Raw genomic sequence first — 22,027 nt, forward strand, 5'->3', positions numbered from 1 at the left:
TCCTCCAACCTGGTAAATGTTACTTATTCTGGCATGTTCCCCCATGCTGGTAAATGTACCCCATCCTGACATATTGCCCATCCTTGTAAATGTTCCCCCATCCCGGCATGTACCCCATCCAGGTAAATGTACCCCTGCCTGGTAAATGTACCCTATCGTGGCATGTTTCCCCATCCTGGCATTCATGTTTCCCCCATGCATGTCATCCCCCCCCCATGCTGGCATGCATGTTCCCCCCCCCCCCCCCCATGCTGGCATGTGTGTTCTCCCACCCCATGCTGGCATGTGCGTTCCCCCACCCCCCCCCCCCTCCTGCCATGTGCGTTCCCCCACCCCACGCTGCCATGTGCATCCCCCCACCCCCACCCTGGCATGTGCGTTCCCCCACCCCCACCCTGGCATGTGCGTTCCCCCACCCCACGCTGGCATGTGCGTTCCCCCACCCCACCATGTGCATTCCCCCACCCCCACCCCACGCTGCCATGTGCATTCCCCCACCCCACGCTGCCATGTGCATTCCCCCACCTCACGCTGCCATGTGCATTCCCCCACCCCACGCTGCCATGTGCATTCCCTCACCCTGCCATGTGCGTTCCCCCACCCTGCCATGTGCGTTCCCCCACCCCCACCCCATGCTGCCATGTGCATTCCCCCACACCCACCCTGGCATGTGCGTTCCCCCACCCATACGCTGCTATGTGCTTTCCCCCACCCCCACGCTGCCATGTGCGTTCCCCTTCTCCCACCCCACGCTGCCATGTGCGTTCCCCCTCTCCCACCCCACGCTGCCATGTGCGTTGCCCCTCTCCCACCCCCACGCTGCCATGTGCGTTCCCCCTCTCCCACCCACACGCTGCCATGTGCGTTCCCCCTCTCCCACCCCCACGCTGCCATGTGCATTCCCCCTCTCCCACCCCCCCGCTGCCATGTGCGTTCCCCCACCTCCCGCTGGCATGTGCGTTCCCCCTCTCCCACCCCACGCTGACATGTGCGTTCCCCCTCTCCCACCCCACGCTGCCATGTGTGTTCCCCCACCCCATGCTGGCGCTGCCGCACACGAGTTATAAAAAAAAAAAAAGCAACACACAACTTACCTGCACACGCTCCCCCGCTGCGTGCTGCTGGGTCCTCAGTTCCCACGCGGCCAGCAGACGGCGCCGGCACCGCTCTCTGACGCTCCTCCATCTCCTAGGTAACACACTGCAGCCTGGGGGAGGAGGAGTGTCAGAGCGAGGAGAAATGTCTCCTCCGCTCCAACACAGATTTGATCTGCTGGCGCCACTGCACTAGCAGATCAAAGCTGCAGAATCGGGCAACAGCACACGTGCCAGCAGAATGGGCTCTGCGTGCCCCTGGTGGCACGCGTGCCATAGGTTCGCCATCACTGGTATAGGGAGTAAATAAAGGGATTTTCCCCTCAAATAAAGTTCATTTTCATAAATAGATCTTGGAATAATAATGAAAATTTCCACAATTAGATGTATTTAAAAAAGGTTCTTGTGCTGAGATAATGTTATATGTGTGTCCCTGCTATATATTATATAATGTTTGTGTCTTACTGTGCAGGAACATGCTCTAATCATACCCATCTTCTCTGCCAGGGGAGGAAGGAGTATATAGACAGGACAACACGGGATCACAGCTGATTCTTTCTGTGAGGTAAAATATGTTTTTAAACATGGAGGGTAAGGTTTAACCTCACAGAAAGGAGCAGCAGCAATCTCATGCTGTAATGTGTGTATTCTCTATTTTGCATCTTCCCAAGCTCAGAAGATGTGGTATGGTCAGGCCATGTTCTTGTACAGTCAGACACATCCATCACACAGCACATAGCAGAGGTACATACAGTATATAAGATTATCTCAGCCCAGGTACTGTGGAATGATCAGATCATGTTCCTGCATGGTCAGACACAGCCATTACACAGTACATAGCATGGGCACATATATAAGATTATCTCAGCACAGGACATGTGGTGTGATCAGACTATGTCCCTGTATGGTCAGACACATCCATTACACAGTACATTGCAGTGGCACATATATAAGATTATCTCAGCCCAGGAGAGGTGGTGTGATCAGACTATGCCCCTGTATGGTCAGACATGGCCATTGCACAGTACATAGCAGGGACACATATATAAGATTATCTCAGAACAGGAGATGTGGTATGATCAGACCATGTCCCTGTACGGTCAGACAAGTCCATTACACAGTACATAGCAGGGACACATATATAAGATTATCTCAGAACAGGAGTTGAGGTATGATCAGACCATGTCCCTGTACGGTCAGACATGTCCATTACACAGTACATAGCAGGGACACATATATAAGATTATCTCCGCCCAGGAGATGTGGTGTGATCAGACTATGTCCCTGTATGGTCAGACACGTCCATTACACAGTACATAGCAGGGACACATATATAAAATTATCTCAGCACAGGAAAAAAAATTTATTATTCCAAGATTTATCGATTAAAATGAACTTTAAAATTAACTTTAATATAATAATAAAAACACAATGCTAGATAATTCTAACAATCTCATAGAAGATAAATGGTATGGTGAATGAATTCAAGAAAAAAGGAAACTTCAGCTCCCGCAGTAATGGTATAAAATGGCATTTCGGACTTGTTATTTTAATAACATTTTTCTATTTCAACCATTTTTAAAACGTGGCCAACACATTGTGAGCAATTTATGTTATGGATAGGGCTTAACTGTTGATTTTAAAAGCAAAACCTATTGTTTAATCTGGTTCACCTACCTCAATAAAATGTATAATTGCTAAAACAGCATTTCTTTGCAGTAGCTTATTAGAAAACCCTCCAATGACCTCTAATTTGATGTCAAGCGTTGACTGACTGGCTCACATTTGTTGTCACAATCAATATCAATAATATATAATGTGTAATAAGATATAAAGTAATGTTGTGTAGGAACGTACTATAAAGTATAGATATGCATAATATGTGTAGCACCCCTGAGGTACCAGATGCCACAAATGTAACCCGTGGAAATCCAAACCCCGGAATATCCGTGCCACAGTAAACACACCAGCACCTACAGGCCACAAACACAACCCCAACACCAACCTGGGAGACTGCCTAGTAACAGGTAAAAGGAGAGGGCAGTGATTGGATAGTACCATCCATCCTGTAGGGAGATGGACCGCCCCCGAGCCAGCGGCTGAGCTGCTCGGATCCGGAGCCGCAGTGGCTCAAGGGGTCTCCGGATCCTGGGGGTCTGCGCGGATGTGACGCCCTGGGCAAGCCAGGGGTCACAGGTCATCACACCACCACACCCTACATCCCAGTTAGGAACACCAAAGCTACTAAAATCCTTGTTGCCTTCCTCCAGGGGCTGATGTTCACACCAGGGGGTGGGCTAGGCGGTTGGCTCTGCCCACCGAGGAGTACACAGCCCTGGAGGCGGGAAGAACCAGGCAGAACAGAGTTCAGTTAGGGAGGTGAAGGAGTAAACAGTGTGTGGTAAAGAAGCTAAGTGAAGTGAAAGTGAAGTAGTAGTGGAGCAAAGAAGAAAAGAGTAAAAGTGAGAGTAGAAAAGCCTGAAGTTGGTCCAGCTGTGTGCAGGACAGAGTCAGCAAGGTCAGCAACGGCGGTGACCGTCTGGAGGGGGACTGCTCGGAGGTTGCTGGAAGTACCGCGGACGGGTAGTGGCCCGGCGGTCTGGAGCAGTATACGAAGAACAGTCAGCACCAGGGCAGGGGCCTCTCGGACCCCGGCAAGGCTAGGAGTCGCCGTAAATTTGCCAAATCCGTCAGTGAAGGGGACGTCTGTCTCCAAACAACCAAGTCCCGATTGAAGGCAACAGTCCGACCGTTACAGAGAGACACCGCCACCGCCAGGGCACCAGTTTCTCAGGGCCAGCGCCTGCGGGCAAAGTAGGGCTCCTCCGGCCCATATCCAAGCCGGGGAGCGGGTTACCGGTGGGAACCCATCGCTACCAACACAGAAATCTTAGGTGCAGGACAAAGGGACATCACCGTCACCTACTGGGAGAGCAAGTGCAGCCGTCCGTGGGAACCGTCTTTCCAGCCGTGTGGTTTACCGAAAAACTGTGTCAACGTCTCAGGCTGAGTGAGTACCACAGTGCCGCAAGGCACAGCACTGCCCCCGTGTCCCTGCGCCCACCAAGCCCTGCATCTCCCACTTCATCACTGGGCCCCGGGATCACCAACCCCTACCCACGGAGGGGCAACACAACAACTGGCTGCTCCATACCATCCTTCCCGGGATCCCCATACAGAGCAGCGGTGGTGCCAACAAATCACCACAACCGTGGGTGGCGTCACGGACAATAAACCAATCCCTATACCCAAAACCCCCCTTTCACTCACAGGCGAGGAGCGCCGCTAAAGTCCCCGGGATCCGGCCCATCGCTCGAGCCACCGAGCAGCAGCAGGCCGCAGCAGCCGCAGCAGCCGAACCCGAGCAGCAGTGGGAGAGCGCGGCGTCCCCTCCTCCGTCCGCGACAACTTGGCGTCACGAACAGGATCTTACCGCTCTGCCGTTGGGTAGAGGTGCGCCTTGTGACCGCCGGAGGTATCCGGCTGAAAAATTTCAGAAGTCGCCATCTTTGGCGCGAAAAGTTCCCGCTCGAGCGTCTTCTCGAGTAGCAGAGGCGCGAAGGCCAAAACTCCGCCCCAATAGAGGAGGGGCCGGAAAGAAGCTAAGGGGGACGGAAACAAGATGTCTGCGCCTGGCGGAGCTGCTGGAGGAGTGGTGGTCGCAGCCGCAGTGGCACCCGCGGATGGGAATGGGCCTGCCCGGGTCCCGGCTGCGCTGGCGGGAGGTGCCGCGGCCCCCGCGCTCGCTCAGGTTATGCCGTTCTCCTTGCCTTATGCGCCCGGAGCTGCCTGGCTACCGCAGTATGACGGGAAACCGGATGCCTTACAGGCTTTCCGGAAAAAGCTTAACCCGTTGCTAGAGCTGTACCCCCTGACCGATAAGCAACGTGCAGCGATAGTGTAGGCCAGTTAACCGGTGCGGCTGAGCAGGAGGCGGAGACCTGGGCCGAGGGGGACCGGCTCTCTGTAGCCACCATCTTTGAGAAGCTACAGACTGCCTTTGAGACCCGGACTGAAGCTGAGCTGAGGATGCAGTTTTACCAGTGCCGGCAACGGGCTGTGGATAGCATTCGGGACTATGCTTTACGACTGCAAACCGCCCTCCGCACGCTAAAGCGGGTGAATCCTATCAATGAGGCGGATAGCAACAAGATGTTAGTAGAGCAATTTGTGCAGGGGATGAGATCCCCTGAGGATCGCAAGCAACTCCGGCTGTGGACCCTTGAACACGCTGATGTGGACTTTGCTGTGTTAAAGGAACGGGCCATTAAAACACTACAGCCCCCAGCCTCAGAAGTCCTGGAGCCAGCCCCGTGGCCCATTGAGACAGCCCCCGTGGTGGTGGCCCCTGCCCTACCAACCTCTCCAACACCTGCAGCCCCAAGCAGCACTATGGAGGAACTGGCAGCCAAGGTCCGTCGCATGGACGGAGACCTCGCCAAGATTCTTGCTGCACTCCAACCTTTGACCAGATCTCAGCCTTCAGCACAGATACAGCTTGCCGACAGCCCTGAAGATGTCCCTTGGATGCAGCGGAGAAGTAATAGCAACCCGCGGAGCAGGCCTCCCATCTGCTACAAGTGCCGTAAGCCTGGGCATTACATCCGAGAGTGCCCGTTAAACGAGCAGCCCCTGGGGCCCCGGGCCAATCCTCAGGAGTAGAACCCCGTGGCCCCTCGGACTGGCGGGACCGGTATATCGGGGCCCGACCCATCATCCCCGTGGTTGTGGACGGCATACCGGTGATGACTCTCTTGGACACTGGATCCCAGGTAAATACCATACCATATACATTGTACCAGCGGTATTGGGGGATAGACGAGCTGGCACCCCCAGATACTAGTATAACGCTAATTGCTGACAATGGACTCCCATTGACCCAAGTGGGGTATAAACAGGTGGCTATGACAGTAGGGCAAGCTGAACTGCAACACCAGGGTATGATTGTGATCATGAATGAACCCAGTGATCATAACCCGAAGATAGTGCAAGGAACCAATGTGATGGAGCACTGTATGGGTGATGTGTTAGCCCTACTGCAGCAGCTGGCCGCCACGGCGGCGGGGAGCCGACAGAGAGCTGTGCAGCGTGAGATCCGAGCCTTGATGTACCGCAAGCATGTAAACTCAACAGGAGGAGAGATTGGTGGAGTGAGAGTGATGGATGTTGCGCCGTTGCTTGTGCCCCCTAGGATTGAGATGATGATTGGGTGTAGGGCAGCAGTAGGGCCTCAGGGGCATGACTACGCTGCCATGATGGAGCCCATACCCTCCGAGCACTGGCCCACTGTAATGGCCGCCCGAGGAGTGGTAGACGTGAAGAAGGGGAGAGTGCCCGTGAGGGTGCTGAACTGTGGGGAGGAACAAGTCAGGCTTCCCCGGTATGCCACCATTGCCAAGCTATGACCCTAGATCCCCACACCATCCACGAAGCCAGTCCCTCAGTCTCCCCACCTACTACCAGCATTTCCCCGCCTCAAGGGGAGGTAAAGGAGTGGCACCAACAGCTACACGTGGGCACAGATGATACCCCTACACATCACAAAGCAGGGGTGTACAGGGTGGTGCGGGAGTACGAACAGGTTTTCAGCAAACATCCACTAGACTTTGGGTAGATCAAGGGGGTCCAACACCATATACCCACCGGGGAACACCCCCCTATCAAAGAGAGGTACAGGCCTATTCTCCCTGCACATTACCAGTGTGCCAAAGATATGTTGAGGAATATGAAGGAGGCAGGGGTTATTCGGGACAGCTGTAGTCCCTGGGCCGCTCCGTTGGTACTGGTCAAGAAGAAGGATGGTACCATGCGGATGTGTGTGGACTACCGGAAGATTAATCAGATAACCCATAAAGATGCCTACCCACTGCCCCGTATTGAAGAATCTTTGGCCGCACTGAGAACTGCAAATTACTTCTCTACCCTTGACCTCACCAGTGGGTACTGGCAAGTGGCCGTGGCCCTGGAAGACCGGGAGAAAACCGCCTTCACCACCCCGATGGGGCTCTGTGAATTCAATAGTATGCCGTTCGGGCTGTGCAATGCCCCAGGAACCTTCCAACGGCTGATGGAGTGCTGTCTGGGACACCTAAACTTCGAGACCATCCTATTGTACTTGGATGATGTGATTGTTTACTCCCAGACGTACGAAGCCCATCTGGAGCACCTGGCTGAGGTGTTCGCGTCCCTTGCCAAATATGGGATGAAGCTGAAGCCCTCTAAGTGTCACCTGCTGAAACCCAGAGTGCAGTACCTGGGACACGTGGTAAGTGCAGAAGGTGTCGCCCCCGACCCTGAGAAGATCACTGCCATCCAGGGCTGGCCGAGACCAGCCACCGTGAGGGAAGTAAGGCAGTTTCTGGGTCTGGTGGGGTACTACCGGCGCTTTATCAAAGGGTACACGAAGATGGCTGCCCCCATGCAAGATCTCCTCGTGGGACAGACCAAAGGTGGTAGACCCATCGGAGCTCCACTGGTGTGGGAAGAAAAGCATGAGGAATCTTTCTGCCAGCTGAAAGCGGCCTTGACCGGAGAAGAGGTCCTAGCTTATCCTGACTATGGCTGTCCGTTCGTCCTCTACACTGACGCCAGCAATGTGGGACTAGGAGCATTCCTGTCCCAGGTCCAGGATGGGAAGGAGAAAGTGATTGCTTATGCTAGCCGGAAGCTTCGGCCAACTGAAAGGAACCCTGAAAACTACAGCTCCTTCAAGCTCAAGCTCCTGGCATTGGTATGGGCTATCACAGAGAGGTTCCGCCACTACTTGGCTGCAGCAAAATTCACCGCTTTCACGGACAACAATCCGTTGACTCACCTGGACACGGCCAAGTTGGGCGCGTTGGAGCAGCGGTGGGTGGCCCGGCTAGCCAACTATGACTTCACCATCAAGTAACGTGCTGGTCGTGTCAACATCAATGCTGATGCACTCTCCCGAATGCCCCATTTGTCGGAGGAAGGGTGCGAAGATGACGACCTCGAGGAGATCGAGTTGCCTGCATTTCACCAGCCATCAACTGAGAAGGTACAGGTACACCAACAACGGGTGGACTTGGACCCACGGCCCAGTCAAGAGTGGCAGGAAGCTCAAAACCAGGCGCCGGCTCTCCGCCTCGTCAAGACCCTGGTGGAGCAAGGTGCTGTTGGAATGGACCCTGCCACCCACGCTGAAGCCCAGCGCTTGTGGAAAGAACGGAAACGGCTGTATCTACATCAAGAGAAGCTGTACCGTGAGCTGATCAACCCGAAGACTCATGAGAAAATCTGCCAGTTGGTTATTCCCCAAGCTGATGTAGCTACTGTTTTGCAGGCATACCATGATGGTGCCGGGCACTTCGGGTGGAAAAAGCTGGAGATGCTGTTGAGAGAGCGGTTCTACCGGAGTGGGATGCGGGAGTCGGTAGAAGCCTGGTGCCGGGAGTGTGGTCCTTGCACGCTGAGGAGGAAGGACGAGACCAGCCAGAGGGCACCCCTACACCCGATCATCACACATCAGCCGCTGGAACTGGTCGCCTTGGACCATGTCAAGCTCACCCCCAGCCGAAGTGGGTACGTCTACGCGTTGACCATCGTAGACCACTATTCAAGATTCATGGTGGTTGTCCCCGTCAAGGACCTAACTGGTCGAACAGCCGCTCGAGCGTTCCAGGCTTATTTCTGCCGACCGCATGGATATCCCGAAAAGGTGCTTACTGACCAAGGCCCGGCTTTTGAAGCAGAGGTGTTCCACGAATTCTGCCAGTTGTACGGCTGTAAGAAGATCCGGACCACCCCTTACCATGCCCAGACCAACGGCATGTGTGAGAAGATGAATCACTTGGTCCTGGGACTCCTCAAGACGTTACCGCTGGCAGAGCGGAATCTGTGGCCGGAAAAGCTACCCGACTTGGTCGATATGTACAACAACATCCCGTCCAGTTCCACAAAGTGCACCCCAGCATATCTGATGAGGGCTCGCCCCGGCCGCCTGCCGGTGGACCTGGAGATGGGGTTGGAGGCTCCGGAAGCACTCCCTTCAACAGCTGAATGGGAAACTCGGCGGAGCGCACAATACCGGCAGATTCAAGAATATGTCGAGAAGAACTTGAGTCGGAGTCGGGAACTGCAGGAGCAGCACTTTAATCAAAAGGCGTCTGCTGGCCCTTTCCAGCCCGGAGATGTCGTCCTGAAGCGGAAGAGGAAAACCCACAAGCTGGATGACCAATGGGAACAGAACCCGTACGTCATACAGCCCACCGGATGGGAAGATGGGAAGGCCTACCAAATTAGTCGTGAACAAGGAGGCACTTTGGCCACAGTTTCCCGGGACCATTTGAAAAAGTGCCCACCAGCATTGAGGGCGATGGCTGAAGTACCAGTTCCTCCACCAGCGGAGAAGGCAGAAGAGGTGATCCACACTGTGATGGGTGACTTCCCAGCAGACTGGCCTACACAGAACGGCGCGGTGATTCTTCCAGTGATACTGTTCCCACAACCTGTGGATGAAGAAGTGGTGGAAGCGGTCAACCGTGAGCCAGAACCAGTGCCAGTGCCCAGGGATGAATCTGAGCCCAGCTCCCCTATGCCTCCGCCTGCCCCACATGATAGAAGGGAGGAGGAACCGGTTGTTCCCTCTACCTCACTGCCCAGTCCTACTGACACCGGACCCCGGAGGTCCACCCGTTCCAACCTAGGTAGACCCCCACTTAGGTACAGGGAGACCGTCCTTTAGAGAGGGGATCAGGAAGTCAGTGTGTGTTTGTTTGAAAGTTTGAAGAGTTTGAAATGAAAATAATAACCGAAGATTCATCAGATTGTCTATAACTGTGATTTGAAAACCGGCCGTTGCCGGCACCGTTGTCCCCGTGGGGACCGTTTGAAAGTTTTGCATGGAGAACTTACCATGGACAAGCCCATGAACTTGCAGGGCAACCACAGACGTTAGTGGCTTGTAAATAAGTTGTTTTACCGTTACCGTTTCCGCAGCTACCGCCTCCGGAGAGGCAGGTTGGAGGGAGGGCCCTCAGCAGAGCAGGCTGGGGCCCAGCCACCACAGGAACCGGTGGCTACCCTCTGGAGGGGAAGGACAGATCCCGCTCGGGTGACTTGAGCTGGACTTGGGTCAAGGGGTGCTGCCTGGGTTTTAGGGGCAGCATCAGGGCCAGGTTGCTTGGGTGGGAGAGAGCGGAAACCGTAACCGTAAACCGTTAGTAACGTTTAAGAAATGTGCCTCCCGTTGTGGGATGATGTTGTAATTTATATGTTACCGTTTACCTTTTTCAGAAAATAAAACCGGTGTTGGACGGGCAGCCCGCGGACGGTCTGCATTTTGCTAAGGGGGAATGTGATGCCCTGGGCAAGCCAGGGGTCACAGGTCATCACACCACCACACCCTACATCCCAGTTAGGAACACCAAAGCTACTAAAATCCTTGTTGCCTTCCTCCAGGGGCTGATGTTCACACCAGGGGGTGGGCCAGGCGGTTGGCTCCGCCCACCGAGGAGTACACAGCCCTGGAGGCGGGAAGAACCAGGCAGAACAGAGTTCAGTTAGGGAGGTGAAGGAGTAAACAGTGTGTGGTAAAGAAGCTAAGTGAAGTGAAAGTGAAGTAGTAGTGGAGCAAAGAAGAAAAGAGTAAAAGTGAGAGTAGAAAAGCCTGAAGTTGGTCCAGCTGTGTGCAGGACAGAGTCAGCAAGGTCAGCAACGGCGGTGACCGTCTGGAGGGGGACTGCTCGGAGGTTGCTGGAAGGACCGCGGACGGGTAGTGGCCCGGCGGTCTGGAGCAGTATACGAAGAACAGTCAGCACCAGGGCAGGGGCCTCTCGGACCCCGGCAAGGCTAGGAGTCGCCGTAAATTTGCCAAATCCGTCAGTGAAGGGGACGTCTGTCTCCAAACAACCAAGTCCCGATTGAAGGCAACAGTCCGACCGTTACAGAGAGACACCGCCACCGCCAGGGCACCAGTTTCTCAGGGCCAGCGCCTGCGGGCAAAGTAGGGCTCCTCCGGCCCATATCCAAGCCGGGGAGCGGGTTACTGGTGGGAACCCATCGCTACCAACACAGAAATCTTAGGTGCAGGACAAAGGGACATCACCGTCACCTACTGGGAGAGCAAGTGCAGCCGTCCGTGGGAACCGTCTTTCCAGCCGTGTGGTTTACCGAAAAACTGTGTCAACGTCTCAGGCTGAGTGAGTACCACAGTGCCGCAAGACACAGCGCTGCCCCCGCGTCCCTGCGCCCACCAAGCCCTGCATCTCCCACTTCATCACTGGGCCCCGGGATCACCAACACAACAACTGGCTGCTCCATACCATCCTTCCCGGGATCCCCATACAGAGCAGCGGTGGTGCCAACAAATCACCACAACCGTGGGTGGCGTCACGGACAATAAACCAATCCCTATACCCAAAACCCCCCTTTCACTCACGGGCGAGGAGCGCCGCTAAAGTCCCCGGGATCCGGCCCATCGCTCGAGCCACCGAGCAGCAGCAGGCCGCAGCAGCCGCGGCAGCCGGACCCGAGCAGCAGTGGGAGAGCGCGGCGTCCCCTCCTCCGCCCGCACACGGACACTCGAATTAAAAGAAAAGGGTGAATATGTACAAGGGAATTAGAAAGTTTGTGATGCCACCCATGGTGCGTGGTAATGTGAGGGACCACCGCTGTTTTTGGGGAGCCCGGTGACGATGGTGCAGCAGCCAGATGTTAATCCCTCCGTGGGTAGGGGGTTTGTATCCCGGGGCCCATTGGATTGTTGGTGCTTGGGGTGCAGTGGGAGGTAGGAGAAGGGGTTCCCAGTGTACTCATTCAGTCCAGGAATAACAACACCGACAGCTTGTAAACCAAAGTTCTGAGCACCACTGCAGCTTGTAGGGAGCACGCTTGGGTCCGTGCCCTTGGTGTTGCGGTTAGCCTGTGGCCCTTTCCTTGGCACCTTTGTCTCTATTTGGACTCTCAGGTATAAAACTCTTTGGGTCCCGCTCACCCGTATAGCTAACAGAGTGAGCTTGCACTTAGGGTTCACGCGTAGGATTTCTTTGGACTGTATTGGGAAAGTCCTATCCCATCGGTGCGCTAGTACCCCAATTTTGGAGCGGGTTGGGGATGAATCTTGAAGTCTTCACCCCGTCGGGTAAATTACCAGAACGCGTGAAGCTACTTTCCGGCCTAGGGTCCAAGTACCCCTTCATGCCCTAGCCCTGCCCAGTGATAACTCAAGGCCGCCGGCTGCCCCCTTTGGCAGTCCGTGCCCCTTGACACAATCCCCTGCGACCGGGGTTCCAGCTCCTACCAGGCCCAGACCAACGTCTGCCACCTAGTAACTATAGGAGCCCTGCTCCAGGCCGGTGACCTCTCTCTCTCAGAGAGTCACCTGCACCTCCTTCCTTTCCTGGTTCACTTCACTTTTCCTCTCTCTGCTGCACTGTCACTTTCCCACTTTCCCCTACCAACCCCCCACGCGGGCGGCCCTATTCCCTTCAGGCCCCTCAATGGTGTGTCTGGTGGGCATAGTGTAAAGTGTTCCTAAAATTTTGATTGGCTAAGCTGTTAGCAACACCAAAGCACCAGGACCCGTAACCAAGGAGAGGGATACTGTGCAGAAGGGCAGATTGCACAATACCCTGTGAAGACCTGATAGGCCAGGGCATCACAGAGAAACCCAGTGAGGGAGAGGGGCCAGTGGTCAGTTGAAAAAGGCAGGAGGAAGTGGTGAGCAGTCAGTCAGTCAGAATGAGGTAAAGAAGGAAGCAGTCTGTCAGGAGAGTCTTTTAAAAAGTCTGAGGAGAAGAGGAGAGGAGATGTTTACATGCTGCGGTTTTATTGTGGAATGTCCTGTGGATATGCTGCGATCATTTTGCATTGAGGATACAGTACCAAGGCTTCGGCACTGCATCCTCAATGCAGAATAAGTCCTGGAGTGATCGGTGAGTTCATATTTACCTCCATCACGCAGCACTTCACTTTCCGTCCGTGTCTGTCTGCACTTTGTAGGAGAAGGTGGGCGGGCCTGAACTAGCTCCAGCCGTCACATGACCGGAGCTCGTGCAGGCTCCCCCCACCTCCTCCTTCCTGCTCCTGGCTCCACCGCGCTCTTCTGCACCGGAGGAAGTGACTCCAGTGTCTTTTATCAAGGCAGGTAAGTATGGGATCGTGCTGAAAAATCCGCAGGAGTAATTGACATGCTGCAGATTTTTCCGCAGGGAAATTTCTCATTATTTCCGCTGCGGAAAAAAACGCAGCATGGGTACAGCAGTTCTAAAATGCCATAGAAATGGCTGGGGACTCGCTGTACTGCGGATTTTTGAGAAATCCGCAGAATTTCTGCGGAAAAATCACGGCAAATTTTCCACAGCGCGGGCACATAGCCTTAATGTTTAATCCATTTTAAATGTTAAATGTAGTGATCCCGAAAAAAGGATTGCAGTACCAGAATTACAGTAGCTCATTGATAATTTTGTACTGTTTAAAGCCCTTTATTGTAATCTTTCTCTCTGCAGACTACAGATCTGTAATATGCATTTTGCCAAACAAATTATTAAATACTTTTTCTTTTGGAGTCTCTGGAAGTACTAGTGAATGTAATGAGATTTGTATATTCATAAGGGTCTTGTTTAAAACATACTTTATATCCTAGGAGGCTGGTTATACACATACATATTTATATATTAAAGGAACACCTGCTATGTCTTTATAGAGTATTACAATTAAACATTAATATTCATATAAAAATTTTAATGGTTATTCAATAAGGCATTAGGGAAGTAAATTAATTATGTGGTTGAGCAGTACATTATATAGATCAGGAGCTAATGCCATATTAATGCAATGAAAAAGGTCATCAGTATGTATTACTGTGTGTGAAGTGATCCAATATGACAGGTTTTAGCGATGAGCATATTATGAGTCCTGAAGTCTTTAGTACTCAAGTAACTAAGTGACCTCTGTCTCCTGTCATGCTTTTGTCGCGGGCGGGGGGTGCGCTGCTCGACTGTGCTTGCGGCTCGGGTCCGGCTGCTGCTGCTGCTCGGTGGCTCGAGCGGTGGGCCGGATCTCCCCTCCGTGGGTAGGGGGATTTTGGTAGTCCCGGGGCCCAGAGTTGTTGACTGTAAGGTGGATTGCGGGGCTTGGCCAGGTGCAGGGTCGCGGGGGCAGCGCTGTGCCGGACGGCACGGTGGTACTTACTCAGCCAGTAACGTACACAGAGTCTCTGGTAAAACAAACGGCTGGATGGACGAGTCCCACAGACGGCTGCGACGGTCACTCCCGGTAGGTTGGCGGTAGCTGTCTCTCCCTGTACCGGTGTTGTGTTCTCGGCCCCGATGGCTTCCCACCGGTAACCCGCTCCCCCAGCGGTATATTTGCCGGGGGAGCCCCTTTTGCCCGCAGGCGCTGGCCCTGGGAACTCTAGCTGTGGCGGTAGCTGTATTTCCCCTCACGGTTGAGCGGTTGCCTTTAGTCGGGTCTTTGCTGCTGGGAAACCCCGGAGGTTCCTGTCGCTGACGGATTTGACCGGTTTAACAGCGACAGCAAGCCTGGTCGGGGTCCGTAGGCCCTGCCGAATGGTGCTGGCCTCTCTTCGCTCCCCGGTCCGGTACCGGCGGGCCACCGCCCGTCCCCAGTCCTTACGGTTGTGCGTCAATCGGCGTCGCCTGCAGACGGTTACCACCGTCTGCCAACCTTGCTCGTAGGTGCCCGGGCCACATACCCGGACACGGTCAGTCAGCTCCTCCACCTAACCGGGGTGTGGGGTGTGTTGTTGCAGTACCTGTGACGACCTGGCTTGTCCAGGGCGCCACATTCCCCCTTGGTTAAACGCAGACCGTCCGCGGGCTGCTCGTCCATCACCGGTTTTATTTTCACAACTGAAAAAGTAGAAAAACATGTAAACATGTAAAACACAAGCATCACTTTATAAAACTTCCCATAACGGGAGGCACGTTCTTAAACGTTACTAACATTTTCTTTAACGGTAACGGCTTCCGCTCTCCCCCCGCCCAAATAACCTGGCCCTGATGCTGCCCCTAAGAAAATGGGCAGCACCCCTTGCCCCAGTCCAGAACCAAATTGCCCGAGCGGGTACGGTCTCTTTCAGGGGACCCGCGTCAATGGGGACCCCTAAACCCCCCCGGAGGATTGCCACCGGTTACGGTAGTGGCGGGCCTGGGCCATCCATTTCCTCCAGGCTTATCCTCCCAAATCAGCCTCTCTGGAGGTGGTCACGGTAACAAGCCAACATTTTTATTTACATGCCACAAGTTTGTGGTTGCCCTGCAAGTTCTCGGGCTTGTCCGTAAGCAGTTGCTTACGCAACGGTTGCAGAAGGTCCCTACGGGGACTGGTTGCCGGCAACGGCTGGTTCAATCACTGTGCAAATCAGGAAAAACAACGGTTGATTCCTTTTCTTATCATTCAGTTACATTCTTGTACATTCAACAACATCACACCCCTAAATGTTAGTCTCCCTGTACCTAAGCGGGGGTCGACCTAGGTTGGGACGTGTGGACCTACGGGGGCCAAGGTTGGTGGTGGTAGGCAGTGGGGCAGAGGACACAGTTCCTCCCCCCGACTATCGTGTGGGGCAGGCAGAGGCATAGGGGAGTTGGGTACAGGCACATCCCTGGGTGCTGGGTCACCAACGGCCACTTCCATCTCTTTTTCCTCCACGGGTTGTGGGAACAGTATTACTGGAAGAATTACTGCACCGTTCTGCGTAGGCCAATCGGCCGGGAAATCGCCCATCATGGTGTGGATTACTCCTTTTTCCTTCTCCTCAGCCGGTTCGGTGGCCGGAGCCTCGGTCACCGTTGTCAATGGTGGTGGGCACCTCTTCAGGTGGTCTTGGGAAACCGTGGCCAAAGTGTTCCCCTGGTGACGGCTGATCTGGTAGGCTTTCCCATTCTCCCAATTGGTGGGTTGTATTACATACGGGGCCTCCTCCCATTGATCGTCTAGCTTATGGGCCCTTCGCTTTCGCTTCAAGACGACATCTCCGGGCAGAAAGGGACATGCAGGCGCCTTTTTGTTGAAGCACTGCTCCTGCTGCTTCCGACTCTGGCACAAATTCTTTTCCACATAGTCCTGGACCTGTCGGTACTGTGCTCTTCGTTGGGTGTCCCATCCCGCGGTCGAAGGGAGTGCTTCCGGGGCCTCCAACCCCATTTCTAGGTCCACTGGCAGTCGACCGGGCCGAGCTCTCATCAGGTACGCCGGTGTGCACTTCGTAGAGCTGGAAGGGACGTTGTTGTACATATCGACCAGGTCAGGTAGTTTCTCCGGCCATAGGTTCCGCTCCTCCAGCGGCAACATCTTGAGGAGGTTCAGGACCAAGTGGTTCATCTTTTCGCACATGCCATTGGTTTGGCCGTGGTAAGGCGTGGTCCGAATCTTCTTGCAACCATACAACTGGCAGAATTCTTGGAACGCCTCCGCTTCGAAGGCCGGGCCCTGGTCGGTAAGCACCTTCTCTGGGTATCCATGCAGCCGACAGAAATATGCCTGGAATGCTCTAGCGGCTGTACGGCCGGTCAGGTCCTTGACTGGGACAACCACCATGACTCTTGAATAGTGGTCCACAATGGTCAGGGCATAAGTATACCCACTTCGGCTAGGGGTGAGCTTCACATGGTCGAGGGCCACTAGCTCCAGCGGTTGATGCGTAATGATTGGGCGTAGAGGGGCCTTCTGGCTGGCCTCGTCCCTTCTTCTCAGTGCGCAGGGACCGCATTATCGGCACCAGGCCTCCACAGATTCCCACATTCCACTCCAATAGAACTTCTCCCTCAACAACATTTCCAGCTTCTTCCACCCGAAGTGTCCGGCACCGTCATGGTACGCCTGTAGGACAGTGGGCACGTTAGCCTCAGGAATCACCAGCTGGTGAATCTTCTCATGGGTCTTCGGATTGATCAACTCCCGATACAGCTTCCCTTGGTGCAAGTATAGCCGGGTTCATTCCCGCCACAAGCGTTGGGCCTCGGCAGGGGCAGCAGGGTCCATTCCGGCAGAGCCCTGTTCCACCAAGGTCTTGACCAAACGGACAGCGGGTGCCTGATCCTGAGCTTCTTGCCACCTCTTACTGGGCAACGGGTCCAGGTTCACCTGTTGTTGATGGACACGCAACTTCTCAACTGGCGGCCGGTGAAACGCAGGCAACTCGATCTCTTCGAGGTCATCATCATCCAGCCCCTCTTCCGACATGTGGGGCATCCGGGAGAGTGCATCGGCATTAGCATTTGTACGGCCAGCCTGGTATTTGATGTTGAAGTCATAATTGGCCAGCCTGGCCACCCACCGCTGCTCCAATGCACCCAGCTTAACTGTATCCAGATGTGTTAGTGGGTTATTGTCCGTGTAAGCAGTGAACTTGGCCGATGCTAGGTAATGGCGGAACCGCTCGGTGATAGCCCACACCAGTGCTAGAAGCTCGAGCTTGAAGGAGCTGTAATTCTCAGGATTCCTTTCTGTGGGTCGGAGTTTTCGGCTAGCATAAGCGATCACCCTTTCCCTGCCGTCGCCGTCTTGATTCTGGGCCAATACCGCTCCCAAGCCCACGTTGCTGGCATCGGTATAAAGGGTGAATGGAAGGCCGTAGTCGCGGTACGCTAGGATTTCTTCCCCGGTCAATGCCGCCTTCAGTTGGCGGAAGGACTCTTCATGCTTTTCCTCCCACGCCAACGGGGTCCCAGTAGGCCTACTACCCTTGGTCTGTCCCACGAGGAGGTCTTGCATGGGGGCAGCCATTTTCGTGTACCCTTTGATGAAACGGCGGTAGTAGCCTACCAGGCCCAGGAACTGTCTCACCTCCCTCACCGTAGTCGGTCTCGGACAGTCCTGTATGGCAGTGATCTTTTCCGGGTCTGGGGTGACGCCTTCCGCGCCCACCACATGTCCGAGGTACTGTACCCTGGGCTTCAACAGGTGACACTTGGAGGGTTTCAATTTCATCCCATACTTGGCAAGGGACGCGAACACCTCAGCTAGGTGCTCTAGGTGGGCTTCATACGTCTGTGAGTACACGATGACATCGTCCAGGTACAACAAGACAGTCTCAAAATTCAGATGTCCCAGACAGCATTCCATCAGCCGTTGGAAGGTTCCAGGGGCATTGCACAGCCCGAATGGCATGCTGTTGAACTCACAGAGCCCCATGGGGGTAGCGAAGGCGGTCTTTTCACTGTCTTCGGGGGCCACAGCCACCTGCCAGTATCCGCTGGTGAGGTCAAGGGTAGAGAAGTAGTTAGCGGTTTTCAGCGCGGCTAGAGATTCTTCAATACGGGGCAGAGGATAGGCATCTTTATGCGGTTGATCTTCCGGTAATCCACACACATCCTCATAGTGCCATCCTTTTTCTTGACCAGCACTAGCGGGGCCACCCAGGGACTGCAGCTATCCCGAATAACCCCCGCCTCTTTCATGTTTTTTAACATGTCTTTGGTGCATTGATAGTGTGCGGGTGGGATAGGTCTATACCTCTCCTTAATAGGGGGGGTGCCTGCCGGTGGGTATGTAATGCTGGACCCCTTTAATCTGCCCAAAGTCTAGCGGGTGTTTGCTGAAAACTTGCTCGTATTCTTGCACTACCCGGTATACCCCGTCCCGGTGATGTGTGGGGGTCTCATCACTGCCTACATGTAGCTCTTGACACCACTGAGCGTGTGGTGACTGGCGGAGGGCGAGGAGGTCGAAGAGACTGCCTCTTGAATGGCGTGGGGATCCAGGGTAAGCAGCTTGGCGAGGGTAGCATACCGGGTAAGCCCAACCTCCTCCTCCCCACAATTTAATACTCTTACGGGCACTCTTCCCTTCTTAACGTCTACCACTCCTCGAGCGGCCATTACAGTGGGCCAGTGTTCGGAGGGCATGGGCTCTACCATGGCTGGGTAATCATGTCCCTGGGGACCTACCCCTGCTCTACACCAGATCATCATTTCGCTCCGGGGAGGCACAGTTAAAGGGGCCAGATCCATCACTCTCACTCCCCCAATCTCTCCTCCCGCAGAGTTCACTTGCTGCCTGTACATCAAGGCCCTAATCTCTCGCTGCACAGCCCTCTGTCGGCCTTCCGCTGCGGTGGTGGCCAGCTGTTGTAGTAGGGTAAGCAGCACTTCACTCATGCAATACTCCATTACATTCGTTCCTAGCACCACCTTTGGGTCATGATCACTGGGGTCATTCATTATCACAACCATCCCTTGGTGTTGTAGCTCGGTCCGCCCCACAGTCATAGCCACATGTTTGTACCCCACTTGGGTCAAGGGGAGGCCATCAGCGGTGATCAATGTCTGCTGTCTGGAGGGGCAAGTTCATCCTCCCCCCCAATACCGTTGATACAGTGTATATAGCATCGTGGTTACCTGAGATCCAGTGTCCAGGAGCGCCATCAGCGGGACACCGTCCACAGCCAGAGGGATGATGGGGCGGGCCCCGATGAACCGGTCCCGCCAGTCGGGGGGGGCACTGGGTTCTACTCCTGAGGATTGGCCCTTGGCCCCAGGGGTTGTTCGTTTAACGGGCACCGTCGGGAGTAGTGACCGGGCTTGCTGCACTTGTAACAGATCGCAGGTCCATACCGTGGGTCAGTAGCCCTTCTCCGCTGCATCCAGGGGACATCTTCTGGGTGGTCGGCGAGCTGTACCCCCCCCCCCCCCAGGGGCCTGGATCTCGTTGGAGGCTGAAGTGCGGCGAGGATCTTGGCGAGGTCTCCATCCATACGACGGACTTGGGCAGCCAGTTCCTCCATCATTCTGCCAGAATTTGCAGGCACTGCAGGAGCTGGGGGAGAAGGGGCTACCACGATGGGAGCCGTCTCAGCCGGACAGGGGGCCGCTCCAGGGACATCGGACGCCAGGGGCTGCAGAGCCTTAATGGCCCGTTCCTTCAACATGGCAAAGTTCACATCAGGGTGCTCTAAGGACCACAGCCGAAGCTGTTTGTGGTCCCCCGGGGATCTCATCCCCTGTACGAACTGCTCTACCAGCATTTTGTTACTGTCAGCATCATTGATGGTGTCCACCCGCTTCAGCGTACGGAGAGAAGTTTGCAGACGAAGGGCACAGTCTCTAATACTGTCAGTAGGCCGCTGTCGGCATTGATAAAACTGCCTTCGCAGTTCAGCTCCGGTGCGAGTCTCAAAGGCAATCTGTAGCTTTTCGAAGATAGCGGCCACGGAGGACCAGTCTCCCTCGGCCCAGGTCTCCGTCTCCTGCTCAGCCGCGCCGGTTAGCTGCCCCAGCACTACCGCTGCACGCTGCTTATCAGTCAGGGGGTACAGTTCTAGGAGTGGGCTAAGCTTCTTCCGGAAGACCTGCAAGGTGTCAGGTTTCCCATCGTACTGCGGTAGCCAGGTAGCTCCGGGCACATAGGGCAAGGAGAACGGCATCACTTGAGCAAGGGCGGGAGCCACGGCCCCTGCCGCTCCTGCGGCCAGAGTACAGCTGGGCCCATTCCCATCCACAGGCACTCCTACGGCTACATCCGCCGCTCCTCCAGCGGCTCCGTCGGTCGCAGACATCTTGTTTCTGTCCTCCCTTGGTTTCTTTTCGGCACCTCCTCTTCAGGGGCGGAGCTTCGGCCTTCGCGCCTCCACTGCTCGGGAAGACGCTCAAGCGGGGAACTTTTCGCGCCCAAGATGGCGGCTTCTGAAAATTTTCGGCCGGACACCTCCGGCGGGACACAAGGCGCACTTCTACCAGGCGGTACAACGGTAAGATTCTGTTCGTGATGCCAAGTTGTCGCAGGGGGTGCGCTGCTCGACCGCGCTTGCGGCTCGGGTCCGGCTGCTGCTGCTGCTGCTCGGTGGCTCGAGCGGTGGGCCGGATCCCGGGACCTCGAGCGGTGCGTCTCGCCCGTGAGTGAAAGGGGTGGTCTGTTGGGGTTTGGGATGTCGGTTTGTGACGCCACCCACGGTGTGTGGTGAGGTTGGGGCACCACTGCTGCTCTGTACGGGGATCCCGGGAGCAATGACAGGGAGCAGCTGGGATGTTTCTCTCCCCTCCGTGGGTAGGGGGATGTTGGTAGTCCCGGGGCCCGGAGTTGTTGACTGTAAGGTGGATTTCGGGGCTTGGCCAGGTGCAGGGTCGCGGGGGCAGTGCTGTGCCGGACGGCACGGTGGTACTTACTCAGCCAGTAATGTACACGGAGTCTCTGGTAAAACAAACGGCTGGATGGACGAGTCCCACAGACGGCTGCGATGGTCACTCCCGGTAGGTTGGCGGTAACTGTCTCTCCCTGCACCGGTGTTGTGTTCTCGGCCCCGATGGCTTCCCACCGGTAACCCGCTCCCCCAGCGGTATATTTACCGGAGGAGCCCCTTTTGCCCGCAGGCGCTGGCCCTGGGAACTCTAGCTGTGGCGGTAGCTGTATTTCCCCTCACGGTTGAGCGGTTGCCTTTAGTCGGGTCTTTGCTGCTGGGAAACCCCGGAGGTTCCCGTCGCTGACGGATTTGACCGGTTTAACGGCGACAGCAAGCCTGGTCGGGGTCCGTAGGCCCTGCCGAATGGTGCTGGCCTCTCTTCGCTCCCCGGTCCGGTACCAGCGGGCCACCGCCCGTCCCCGGTCCTTACGGTTATGCGTCACTCGGCCTCGCCTGCAGACGGTCACCACCATCTGTCAACCTTGCTCATAGAAGCCCGGGCCACGTACCTGGACACGGTCAGTCAGCTCCTCCACTACTACTTCCACCCTCCAACTCCACTTCACTTCACCCACTGAACTCTTTTCCCGCCTCCACGACTGTGAACTCCTCGGTGGGAGGAGTCAACCTGGCTCCACCCCACCTGGTGTGGACATCAGTCCCTGGAGGGAGGCAACAAGGATTTTGTGTGTGCGGCAGATGTGCCTAACCGGGGTGTGGGGTGTGTTGTTGCAGTACCTGTGACGACCTGGCTTGTCCAGGGCGCCACACTTTAATGTACTCATCCGATGCAAAATTAAAGCTTTACCAGTGGTTCAGAGATACTGCT

Source organism: Anomaloglossus baeobatrachus, chromosome 5 (assembly GCF_048569485.1).
Source record: "Anomaloglossus baeobatrachus isolate aAnoBae1 chromosome 5, aAnoBae1.hap1, whole genome shotgun sequence".
Classification (NCBI taxonomy): domain Eukaryota; kingdom Metazoa; phylum Chordata; class Amphibia; order Anura; family Aromobatidae; genus Anomaloglossus; species Anomaloglossus baeobatrachus.